This window comes from Phacochoerus africanus, chromosome 11, assembly GCF_016906955.1.
Source record: "Phacochoerus africanus isolate WHEZ1 chromosome 11, ROS_Pafr_v1, whole genome shotgun sequence".
In the NCBI taxonomy this organism is placed as follows: Eukaryota; Metazoa; Chordata; class Mammalia; order Artiodactyla; family Suidae; genus Phacochoerus; species Phacochoerus africanus.
The window spans coordinates 91,430,026-91,443,375 of record NC_062554.1 but is presented as its reverse complement, the minus strand read 5'-3'; the positions used below and the strand labels follow the sequence as shown (position 1 = coordinate 91,443,375).

General features: G+C 41.5%; 1 long non-coding RNA gene across 3 annotated transcripts; it reads right to left on the bottom strand.

Moving 5' to 3' along the window:
* Window positions 1-1,986: 1,986 nt before the first annotated feature.
* LOC125110842 (uncharacterized) lies at window positions 1,987-10,082 on the bottom strand. 3 transcript variants are annotated; one of them, XR_007130749.1, is made up of 5 exons: window positions 9,672-10,082; window positions 8,795-8,969; window positions 8,058-8,157; window positions 5,756-5,861; window positions 1,987-2,032 (listed from the first exon to the last, which is right to left on the bottom strand). It is a non-coding gene; the product is annotated as an uncharacterized LOC125110842 (long non-coding RNA). The 3 variants fall into 3 exon arrangements; XR_007130748.1 differs by lacking the exon at window positions 9,672-10,082 and having other exon boundaries at window positions 8,795-9,428; XR_007130750.1 differs by lacking the exons at window positions 8,058-8,157; window positions 9,672-10,082 and having other exon boundaries at window positions 8,795-9,428.
* Window positions 10,083-13,350: the final 3,268 nt, after the last annotated feature.

Here is a 13,350-nt window from a genome sequence, read left to right as displayed (position 1 = left end):
GGATTGGCCTGCTCAACATCTATCCCAAGCTTCTTCTAAACTACCTGCCAACATTGTAGAGGCTGGAAAGCTAAAAACTTCATTCCCCAGACTTTCTTGAAGCTAGAGTTCTAGATGTCAATTAGGTTTTGACAATTAGATGCAAGACCTAAATTTCGAAATGATTTTATGAAGAGAGGCAGGACATAAGCATCTGTTTACTAGTGAGAATCCCAATACAACTGGTACAGCTTTGAGGCCAGGGTGGCTTCCTAGCTTAGCAGAAGAGGCTCTCTGACTGTAGCAAGCTTGGTCATAAGACTTTGAGAGTCGTTCCTAGAAACTCAGTCTAGAACCATATTGTCTACCCTTGTAATAATCCTGTAAGTCATTTTATACCCTGAAAAGTCATTTTCTGCTTAAATTACTAGAGTAGATTCTGTTCTCCACAACTGGAAGTTGACTGGTGATGTAGCCTGCCCTCCCATAGCAGCAATCCCACTCTTCCTGGGTGTGTGTCTATGTCAAAGTTATTAAACTATACATTGTAAATATAAGCAATATATTATGCATTACTCCTCAATACAGCTGTTTAAAATATGGTCCAAGTTAATTTTTATCTATGATGTGAGGTATGGTGCAAAGCTCATCTTTTGCATGTGACTATCCAATTGCTCCAGCACAATTTGTCCAAAGACTACCCTTTCTTCACTGAATTGCCTTCAGATATTTGTCAACAGTCAGCTGTCCTATATATGTGGATCTATTTCTAGACTCTTCTGTTCCATTGATCTATTTGTCCTTTGGCAACCCCACACTGTCTTGATTACTGTAGCTTTATAACACATCCTAAAATGAATTACATTAAAGAGAATAAAAATACCTAGGAATAAACCTACCCAAAGATGCAAAATACATTTACTTTGAAAACTGTAAGACACCAATGAAGGAAATCAAAGATGACACCAACAGCTGGAAAGATATGCCATGCTATTGGATTAGAAGAATCAATATTGTCAAAATGACTATACTACCTAAGGCAATCTACAGATTCAATGAAATCCCTATCAAATTACCCAACATCATTTTTCACAGAACTAGAACAAAAATTTTTTTAAATTTGTATTTAAACACGAAAGACCCTGAATAGCCAAAGCAATTTTGAGAGAGGAAAATGGAGCTGGAAGAATCCTTGAAGGCTCCCTGGCTATATTACAAAACTACATTCATCAAAACAGTATGGTACCTTCTGAAGAAGACAGATAACCAAAAAGCACATGAAAAGATGCTCAACAGCACTAATTATCAGAGAAATGCAAATCAAAACTACAATGAGGTATCACCTCACACAAGTCAGAATGTCCATCATCAAAATTTCTACAAACAATAAATGCTGAAGAGGGTATAAAGAAAAGGGAACCCTCCAATACTGTTGGTGGGAATATGAATTGATGCAACTATTATGAAGAACAGGATGGAGGTCCCTTAAAAAATCAAAAACGGAACTACCATATAATCCAGCAATCCCACTCCTGGGCATCTATCTGGAGAAAACCATAATTTGAAAAGATAAATGCACCCCAATGCTCACTGCAGCTCTATTTACAATAGCCAAGACATGGAGGCAATCTAAATGTGCATCAATAGAGGACTGGATAAAGAAGATGTGGTACACGTATACAGTGAAATATTACTCAGCCATAAAAAGAACGAAACAATCCTTTTTGCAGCAACATGGATGGATCTAGAAATTATCATGCCAAGTGAAGTAAGTCAGACAAAGAAAGACAAATATCATATGTGATCACTAATATGTGGAATCTAATTTTAAAAAATAATACAAAGAAATTTATTCACAAAACAGAGGCATATCAAAGATTTCAAAGCCAAACTTATGGTTACCAAAGGGGAAATACTGGGGAGAGGAATAAATTGGGATGTTGGGATTGGATATATACATTACTAAATAAAATTTTGATAAGTAAAAGGCACTTACTGTTTAGTGCAGGGAAATCTACCCAATACTCTGTGATGGCCTATATGGGAAAACGATCTGAAAAAGAATGGAAATGTATGTATATATATCTATAGGTATTCTATGAACACCTGAAGCTAACACAGCATTGTGAGTCAACACTACTCCAAAAAATTTTTTTAAAAAAATCATCAGATAGTTAGTCTTCTTTGTCCTTCTTTTCTAGACTGATAGATTCTTATTAAATGGATTTAAATCCACTAGTATAATTATTAATTTTAGTGCTCAAATTGTTCCATTTGGCTGGTGGGAGCCCCTTTGAAGTAGTTCTTTCATTCTTTTGAAATGTCCTTATAATTAATTAACATATAATAATTTATTTAATTTATTACTTTTTTTGGCATAATAAGGTATTCTAGGCTTATCTGGTATTTTCCCTGTCCCAGCACAGGAGTCAGATATTTCTCCAAGGAAATTTGCCCAAATTTCCCTTTTTCAATGAGATCTTACTTGACCATCTTATTTAGAATAGCAATATCCCCACCCCTCAGTGCAACCTATTCCCTTCCTTGCTTATTTTTTATATAGTATTTATCACTTGCCTATATATTCATATATAATTTACTCATTTTAAGAAAATATAATTTACTCAGTTAAAGAAAATGGTATCCCCCCATCAGCTCCAAAAAAAAGCAGGGATTTGGGCTTGTTTTGTTCAGAACTATAGTCCCAGCCCCCAAACAGTTCCAGACATAGTAAGTGTTCAATAAACATGCATTTAGTGAATGAATAGATTAGATTCTTTTTGTGGATCCTGTTGTAGGTGTCTTGTAAGTGTCTAGTGCTCTGGGGCAGGATAACATCTAGTTAAGGAGGCAGAGCTGGACCTACTGCATGGCCTGGGTGGTGACCCAGGTCCAGGGGCAAGTGCCCCCACCAGCTCTGACCTTTCACCCAGAGACCTACTCCAGCTTGCTTTAAAAGAGTCTATTAGGAGTATCTGTTGTGGCTCAGTGGTAATGAAAATGACTAGTATCCATGAGGATGTGGGTTTGATCCCTAGCCTCTACAGTGGGTCAAGGATCCAGCATTGTCATGAGCTGTGGTATAGAGCACAGATGCAGCTCAGTCCTGTGTTGCTGTGGCTGTGGCATAGGTCAGCAGCTTCAGCTCTAATTAGATCCTTAGCCTGAGAACTTCCATACGCTGTGGGTGAGGCCCTAAAAAGACAAAAATAAAATAAAATAAAATAAGAGAGCATGTTAGGCTGTACGGGAATACATGCCACTGAACCTCTACCTACTAAAATTTCTTGTAGGAAATTCCTGTGGGGACTCATCTGAAAATCTCAGATAAAAAACTTTCTATCTAAAAACTCCAGGAAGGGCTAAGGGTGCTTTTGGTGGTGATGGTTATTTGTTTGTCTCTTTATTTATCTGTCAGCCTTGTAATGTGACATGTAGACTCAAAAATTAACTTATTCTGAAAAATCAAGTATCTGTGTTTGTGTTCTGAGATTCACATGCTTTGTAGAACGTGGAGGAATTATCCATACCTCCCATCTGGGGTTGGCAGAATGACCAGGTACAGGTGGCCTTCTCTGCAGGCTTTTGTCCTCACCAAATCCTTCAGTTTTTCTCAAAGAGATTTATCCTGCTTAGGGCCAGGTCCATGGGTGTGTGACCTGTGCAGCCCCATGGGGCCCCCATTACAAGGGTTCTGTGGTTGTGTTAATGCTCTGTTGTCACCATCTTGAAATTCCTTTTTTTTTTTTTTTTTTTCACTTTTGAGGGCCACACCCACAGCATATGGAAATTTCCAGGCCAGGGGTCAAATCAGAGCTGCAGCTGCTGGTCTATACCACAGCCACAGCAACGTGGGATCCAAGCTGCATCTACAATCTACACCACAGCTCACGGCAACATCGGATCCTTGACCCACTGAGCAAGGCCAGGGATCAAACCCGCATCCTCATGGATACTAGTTGGGCTCATTACTGCTGAACCACTATGGGAACTCGTGAAATTCTTAATTGATGAACCAGGGGCCTTAATTGATGAACCAGGGGCCTTGCCTTGTACTTGGCCCACAGATTGTGTAGCCAGTCCTGATCCTGCCTCCAGCTCAACCCCTTAGAGTGCAAAGCCTGGAACAGCCACATCCCAAGATGTGTCAACGGGGCTCCTCTGAACTTGCTGATACTGAGGAGTTTGCAGAGCTGGCTTAGAGGTAACCACTATGGAGGTGAGGGCTGACACCCCTGCCAGGCCGCCCAAAACACACACAGAGGCTAAGCCAACCAACTACGTTGGGTCCACAAAGGGCATAGTCTTGGTTCCCCAAGTGATTTCTGATACGTGCTTTGGCCGGAAGCCTCCACCCTTGCTTAAGCAGCAGGTATCAAACAGCCCTGTGAAGCCACTACGGTGCCTCCTAGGGATGTTACTAAGGATTCTATTGATGCCTATTAAATCTAATGTCACGAGTACTCTGATCTCAGCACACAGAATGGTTAGCCTGGTCCTGAGCAGCTGTTTGTGTTCTCTTTTTAGGAAAAAAGTCAGTGTCACTGTGGGCCATATCACTCATTGTTGCCTTCACCTGTCTCACTGTTAGGAAGCCAAGAGGCAGTTCTGCCTCTGCTAGCAAGTGCAGAGCCTGTGCTGCATACATTTTGGAGACAGGCCCCATTCTTGGCTTCATTTTATTTTTCCTGCCCACACTTTTGTCCCAGTTTCCACATCTACTTGTTTAAAATTTTATCTTATTGTGTGTATTTTTGTAAGCCATCTCACATCCTTTCTAGAAAAAAAAGCTTTTAACTCAATAAATAAATGACAATTGTTAAACAATATTAAATTCTACAAGATCAAGTGCCTTCATGCCATAAAATTCCTATAAAATAAGATTTTTCTTTTTAGGACCCATGGACTTGAGCGGTATTATTTGCAGGAGCATTCTGGCACGATAGTGAGTGGGGGCAGTTCCGTGGAGTCATGGGATTTGCTCTCCAAGGGCCTGTGCCTGGTGTTGAAATGCCTCCAGGATAGCAAGTCCTGTGACTCCAAGTCAGCTGCCCAGGGCTCCTGGCAAGGAGATCATTACCTTCCTCTTCTTCTTTCTCAAAAATAAAACAAATCCAGTGAACTCAGTGGCCACTGAACAGAAAAATGCCCACCATCTTCTCTGTTACCCAAACACAGCACAGGTAGTCCAGCAGATGGACTCTGCTTTGCTGCACCAGCTATGCAGGAAAGGGGAGCCCAGAAAGCTAGTCGCTAAGTTACCTTCCTTGCCTGTGGTGGATTATTTGAAATACTGCAGGAAGAAGGATGGATGAGGGCCAGGTATCATATTATCCAATTCTGAAGAAGTATCATGACGTCTTAGGCAGAGTGAGAGAGAGCAGGGTCTTTTCAACCCCAGTCCCTCTTGTAGCACCTTCATGGTTATTGTCATATCCATGTACTTTCACTGTTTTTTTTTAAATTTACTATTTATCTTTGAATCCACTAGTGCTAACTTAATCTCATCCTAAGCAATAGTACCTAATTCAGAGGTTTGATGTGTTAGTTATGTTTCTATCTGTAGAAAAATAATTGGGGACACAGTTTTGAGGGCACTAGCCTGCTGTGGCCCCCTTTGCCTGGCAAAGCAATAAAGCTATTTCTTCTCTACTTTGCTCCCCTCCCCCCCAAAAAAAGAGAAAAAAGGAAAATAATCAGCTGTAGCTATAGAAAAGTAATCTGTCTTAAAATGAATAGAGTGAATCTATAAAAATTTCAAAACGTGTTCACATACCTTCCAGAGTCATCTCAGGGACCTCCGGTGGCAGATGTACCATACTCTGGAACACACTAGAGACGAAAAAAATCCTGGATCTCACAGGGTCACAGAAATGTGCTGCCTGTAGTGGGATTAGAGAATCTGTTCTTTTAAAAGCAACACACGTAGTAGGTACATGCATTTTTATAAACCGATACATTAAATACAATAAATGTAATTGACACCCAACCCCAGGTAATCAGGAAACACTTGTACATTTATTCACTTTCTTAATTAGGTAATGAACTTAGGCCAGCTGGGCTTTCTTCTGCTTCCAGTATTGTCTTAGTAGAAATTCTGTTTCAAGTTGAATAACTTTTTTTTTGAGCACCTCTCTTCTAAATCTCACAAATCAATGGGAATGAGGGAGCTTTGCAGAGGCAGCATGCTGCACGATAAAGGGTCACTCATATATGCAGACCTAGAAAAACAATTAGGCTTTGGAAAACCAAAACAATCACAAAGTAGGGACAAAAGCTTGTATACCATTCCTGTTTCTGTTTTGAAGCTTCTGATAAAATTGAGTCTTTTAAACAAATCTGTTTACTAGAGCCAAGTGTGGTATTTGTAATTCCCTTTAGAAAATATGCTGGCAGTTATAAGTTCTCTATACAGTTTATGAGTAGTACTTGTTCATTTGGTTTACCAAGTGCCAGTACAAAAAAAAAGATTTGTTTATAAAAATATCAGCCAACGTTGTGACCCAAGGGCAGACTGTCATCCAAAGTGGGCTGGGAATTTCCCTGCAGAGGTGAGAATGTCAACAAAGAGGGGCAGAGATCCCATCAGAAAGGGGCAGGAGAGAGAATATTTTCAGTCTGTGTTTTCACACTGCACTGGGCATGGGGGGTGAAGGAAGAGGAGGAAGACTAGTGCTATAAGGACAGGAAAATGTGATCGGTGGTGTTTTGCCATGGCACCACGGAGGATGTGAAGGAACAAGAGAAAAACATGGGGAAAAAAATTTTTTTTTCAGTGGAAATTTTTCAAAATTTCAAAAAAAAAAAATTGAAAGCTTTATTTATCCACCATAAAAGGACAGGAAGTGTAATCAACTATTAGCTGGAGATTCAGACAGTGTTAGAGCTGAGTTCTAGGACTTCAAAACTGAAGCTAGCTCAGGAGTTCCCATTGTGGCCCAGCGGAAATGAATCCGAACTAGGAACCATGAGGTTGCGGGTTTGATACCTGGCCTCACTCAGGGGGTCAAGGATTTGGCGCTGCTGTGAGCTGTGGTGTAGGTTGCAGATGCAGCTCGGATCTGGCGTGGCTGTGGCTGCGGTGTAGGCTGGCAGCCACAGCTCAGATTTGACCCCTAGCCTGGGTCGAACCTCCATATGCCGAGTGTGTCCCTAAAAAGACAAAACAAACAAACAAACAAACAAACAAAAAACAAACCTGAAGCTAGCTCAGAGAGGTTTGTAAAGACATTATTATTATTTATTTTTTTTTTTGGCTTTTTGCTATTTCTTTGGGCCGCTCCCGCGGCATATGGAGGTTCCCAGGCTAGGGGTCGAATTGGAGCTGTAGCCATCGGCCTACGCCAGAGCCACAGCAATGTGGGATCCGAGCCGCGTCTGCAACCTACACCACAGCTCACGGCAACGTTGGATCGTTAACCCACTGAGCAAGGGCAGGGACAGAACCCGCAACCTCATGGTTCCTAGTCGGATTCGTTAACCACTGTGCCACGACGGGAACTCCCTGTAAAGACATTATTTTTAAAAAAATCAGGCATCAGAAGAGAAAGAATACATGGTACATGGCATTCTTCTGAGAGATGCTGCATTTATTTAGCCAGAAGTACTGATTTATGGCTTCAGGGGGATAGGTTGGCAGGATCAGGGCATTGCTGGACAGGCAAGGCCATTAGCACAAAGCCAGAGACCAAGTCAAGGGCTAAGGAGTCAGGCATTGATCTGGGTGGGATGTCACCTCTTTGAGGATGGAGATTGGGGGGTTGTGGCAGTGGCTTTCTCTGTGACTTGAGTCATAGCAGCTCTTAGTCAATGGCAAAAGAAGGGAAATTAGAAATTTCAAGGTTTTTAACAGTTCTTTTGAAATGTTATGGTGGAAATAGAGGCTACAGGGCAGAACAGATTAGGAGAAAGTGCATCTCCCCACACCCCCAAGTGACCCAGAGATATCAAAAGACCAGTCGGGCTTCCATAGCCATTTGAAGTTTTTCTTCCAATTTTAGGGTAAACTTCGTGGAGCCCCTATCCTGACATCTGTACCACATTTGGTGAACTGAAGACAATGAAGACAAAATCTAGACCTTGCAGCCTCCTGAGGGCCCTCCTCACTTCTCTTCCTCAAAGTGGTCGCAGAAACAAGCAATGTGACATGCTGCTGGCTGCTGGTGTGATGGCAAGTTCCTTAAAAGCACAAAAAGCAAAATCAGCAGTCATGAGTTTGATGAGTTCAGTGAAGGAAGAACTGTGTAAGCATGAGTGTGCATGTGCGTGGGCAAGGTCCAAGAAAGTGTATCCTGGAATTTTTTGTGCTAGTAAATTGATAGAAAAACCCAAATGTCCATCAGCAAAGGAGAGGTTAAACAATGATGCATTCATGCAATGGAATGCTATGCAGCTGTTAAAAAGGAGCAGACCTCTGTATTAGGGTTTGGTCAGGACATCAGAAGAGCCTCTGTGTATTCCATAACTCATCCAGGAAGAGTGCATAGCCCTGATGACAGCCAGAGAGGCTGTGAGAATATGTTAGGAATTCTAGGAATCTTTTCTGTTCACTGACTCAGAAAAGACATAGGGTGGCAGGAACTGTGGCAGGAATGTTGTCAGATGAAAAGGGAGCCTGAAAAGAAACCTAATAAGCAGTAAGATCTCAGCAAGGACAGTTTGAGTAGTGGTGTCACATAGTACATGTAAAGGCTGGACTTGGAGTGCAGAAGAGAATGACCAATGTCCTCTTGGATGGCTTTGAGTTCTCTGTGAAGTATGAGGAGGGGTCATTCCTCTAAAGAGAGAAGACAGATTAGGCAACAGTGAAGAATACCTTAGGTGGGAACGGGTGCCACGTCCCCTGGAAGAACCATGTGGATTTCTGGGTAGTGTCATTGAGACAGCACGCTGTGACTTCACAGAGCAGTTTTCTTAGCAGCATTCTGCCGTGCAGGTGTGCTGGTCACAGGAGACAGCCTCCCAGGGTTTCAGATTGACCAAGCAAGCACCTGGAGGAAAGGGGTACAGAGGACTTGAAGTTTAGCATCCTCAAGAGTGGTTGACTGATGGGCCATGTGAACTAAGCTGGATAAGGATGCATGTGAGGCCGGGATGTGCCTCAATCATTTGGGGATAGATCTCTCCTCCCTTATAGAGTTTCATCTTCCTCTCCCTTTGGCAGGTTTTCCCATTTCTGCCTTAGGATTGGCCAGTTAGAAAGCTGGAGTTGTTTATTAGAGCCACCTCTGTCTACTTCTGCTCTAACTGCTGAACTGCCTAAAGTGGTACCTTCTTCTAATATCATTTTTTTTCCTTTGTTTCATGCGATTCAGCTCTCTGGTCAAATATAAAAACTGGTCTGCAAGGCAGATTATCATCAGAGCAGTTGGGAATCCTTTCTCTCTGGATCTCTGGTTTTTATTTATTTTTTATTTTTTTGCTTTTTAGTGCCCCTCACTAGCGGCATGTGGAGGTTCCCAGGCTGGGAGTTGAATTGGAGCTACAGCTGCCAGCCTACAACACAGCCACAGCAATGCAGGATCTAAGCTGCATCTGCAACCTACACCACAGCTCATGGCGGTGCCAGTTTTAACCCACTGAGCGATGCCAGGGATTGAACCTGCAACCTCATGGTTCCTAGTTGGATTTGTTTGCGCTGCACCATGATGGGAACTCCCAGGTTTTGATTTTTTTAAAAAAGCACATAAAACCTAAAGCAACATCCATTCAATACTGGTCCAGGGGCTCGCTGGAAGGGACTCAACAGAAACACTGCTGATCTGGCTCCCAGTCCTCATGGCTCTTTTGCTGTGTACATTCAATGACAACAAATTCATCATCTTTTCTCCTTTCAAATGTGAATAGTTTACATCTTCTGTTTTCAGAACCTACATGGCGGGCGGGGTGGGGGGGGATAAAACAGTAAGATATTTCAAAGAAAAATTCAACAAACTCTATTAAAAGGAAAACTTTTCACACTTTGAACTCAGCATTTTCATTCTTACAAAACACTCCCTCAATGCAAAGATGTGTGTTCTAGAATGTCCTACTGAAGAATTGGCCCATAAATAGGGGCATGGTTAAATAAATTAAGTAATGGACACAAAATGGAATACTACAAGGCCTTTAAAAACTGGTGAAGCGGAGTTCCCGTCGTGGCGTAGTGGTTAAAGAATCCGACTAGGAACCATGAGGTTGCGGGTTCGGTCCCTGCCCTTGCTCAGTGGGTTAACGATCCGGCGTTGCCGTAAGCTGTGGTGTAGGTTGCAGACGTGGCTCAGATCCCGCGTTGCTGTGGCTCCGGCGTAGGCCAGTGGCTACAGCTCCGATTCGACCCCTAGCCTGGGAACCTCCATATGCCGCGGGAGCGGCCCAAAGAAATGGCAAAAAGACAAAAAAAAGAAAAAAAACAGTGCACACAAAAAAATCAAATACCTGGGAATAGACCTGACCAAGGAGGTGAAAGACTTATATGCTGAGAACTATAAAAACTTTATCAAGGAAATTAAAGAGGATTCAAGGAAATGGAAAGCTATTCCATGCTCCTGGGTTGGAAAAATTAATATTGTAAAAATGGCCGTACTACCCAAAGCAATCTACAGAATCAATGTAATCCCTAACAAATTACCCATGACATTTTTCACAGAACTAGAACAAACAATCCAAAAATTTATATGGAACCACAAAAGACCCTGAATTGCCAAAGCAATCCTGAGGAACAAATACCAAGCAGGAGGCATAACTCTCCCAGACTTCAGGCAATATTACAAAACCACAGTCATCAAGACAGTGTGGTGCTGGTACCAAAACAGACATACAGACCAATGGAACAGAATAGGGAATCAAAAAATAAACCCAGACACCCATAGTCAATTAATCTTTGACAAAGGAGGCAAGAATATAAAATGGGAAAAATACAGTCTCTTCAGCAAGTGGTGCTGGGAAAACTAGACAGCCACATATAAATCAATGAAACTGGAATACATCCTCATACCATGCACAAAAATAAACTCAAAATGGCTTAAAGACTTAAACATAAGACAAGACTCTATCAGACACATAGAAGAGAACATAGGCAAAATATTCTCTGACATCAACCTTACACATATTTTCTCAGGTCAGTTTCCCAAGGCAACAGAAATAAAAGCAAAAATAAACCAATGGGACCTAATCAAACTGACAACTTTTGCACAGCGAAGGCAACCATAAAAAACAAATAAACAAACAAAACAAACACCAAAAAGACAACCTACAGAATGGGAGAAAATAATTTCAAATGATGAAACTGAAAGGGCTTAATCTCTAAAATATACAAACAACTTACACAACTCAACAGCAAAAAAGCCAACAACCCAACTGAAAAATGGGCAAAGGACCTGAATAGACATTTCACCAAAGAAGACATACAGATGGCCAACAAGCACATGAAAAAATGCTCAGCATCACTGATTATTAGAGAAATGCAAATCAAAACTACAATGAGCTACCACCTCACACCAGTCAGAATGGCCATGTTTAACAAGTCAACAAATAACAAATGCTGGAGAGAGTGTGGAGAAAAGGGTGCCCTCCTGCACTGTTGGTGGGAATGTAAATTGGTACAACCACTATGGAAAACAGCATGGGGGTGCCTCAGAAAACTAAACATAGAACTACCATATGACCCAGCAATCCCACGCTTGCGCATATATGTGGACAAAACTTTCCCTGAAAAAGACACATGCACCCGTATGTTCATTGCAGCACTATTCACAATAGCCAAGACATGGAAATAACCTAAATGTCCATCAACAGATGGATAAGAAAGTGTGATAGGAGTTCCCATTGTGGCTCAGTGGTTAACAAATCCAACTAGGAACCATGAAGTTGTGGGTATGGTCCCTGGTCTCGCTCAGTGGGTTAAGGATCCAGTGTTGCCATGAGCTGTGGTGTAGGTTGCAGACTTGGCTCAGATCCCGCATATCTGTGGTTGTGGGGTAGGCTGACGGCTACAGCTCCCATTAGACCCCTAGCCTGGGAACCTCCATATGCTGTGGTAGCAGCCCTAAAAAGACAAAAAAAAAAAAAAGGTGTTGTAAATATACACAATGGAGTACTACTCAGCCATAAAAAAGAACAAAACAATGCCATTTGCAAGAACATGGACGAACTGGAGACTCTCATACTAAATGAAGTCAGAAGGACAAATGCCATATGATATCACTTCTATCTGCAATCAAATATATGGCACAAAAGAACTTTTTCACAGAAAAGAAAATCATGGACATGGAGAACAGTCTTGTGGTTGCCAAGAAGGAGGGGGAGGGAGTGGGATGAAGTGAGAATTTGGGGTTAATAGATGCAGACTATTGCCTTTGGAATGAATAAGAAATGAGATCCTGCTGTATAGCACTGGGAACTATATTCAGTCACTTAGGATGGAGCATGACAATGTAAGAAAAAAGAATGTATATATGTATGTGTGACTGGGTCACCTTGCTGTACAGTAGAAAATTGACAGAACACTGTAAACCAGCTATAATGGAAAAAACTAAAATCATTAAAAAAAAAAAAAAGAATTGAGCATCGCCACAAGCTGAAGCATAGGTCATAGATGCACCTCAGAGCTGGCACTGCTATGGCTGTGGTATAGGCTAGCAGCTATAGCTCTGATTCTACCTCTAGCCCAGGAACTTTCACATGCTGCAGATGTGGCTGTAAAAAGAAAAAACAAACAAAAAAACCTACTACAGGACAACACTAAGTGTGGTACCGGCAGAAAAACAGGCATATAGACCAATGAAATAGACTAGAGCCCAGAAGTAAACCCTTGCATATACAGCCAAATAATCTTTGACAAAGGTGCCAAAACTACAAAATGGGGGAAAATCATCTATTTAGCAAATGATATTGGAAAACCTGGACATCTACATGCAAAAGAATGAAACTGAACCCCCTACTTTACTCCATGAACACCAAACTTAAAATGGATTAAAAGCCTAAATGTAAGACCTAAAAGTATAAAAACTACTAAAAGAAAACATAGGAAAAAGACTTCAGGACAATGGATTTGGCAATAATTTCTTGAGTGTGATATCAAAAACACACACGACAGAAGCAAAAATAAGACAAATGGGACTAAACTAAACTAAAACACTTCTCTGTCAGGCATTCCTGTTGCGGCTTGTGGAAACAAATTGGACTAGCATCCATGGAAATGCAGGTTTGATCCCTGGTTTTGCTCAGTGGGTTAAGGATCTGGTGTTGCAGTGGCTATGGTGTAGACCAGTGGCTACAGCTCTGATTTGACACCAAGCCTGGGCACCTCCATATGCCATGAGTGCCACCATAAAAAAAGACAAAAAATAAAAACAAAAAAACAAAACAAAACTTCTCTGTCAAAGGAAATAA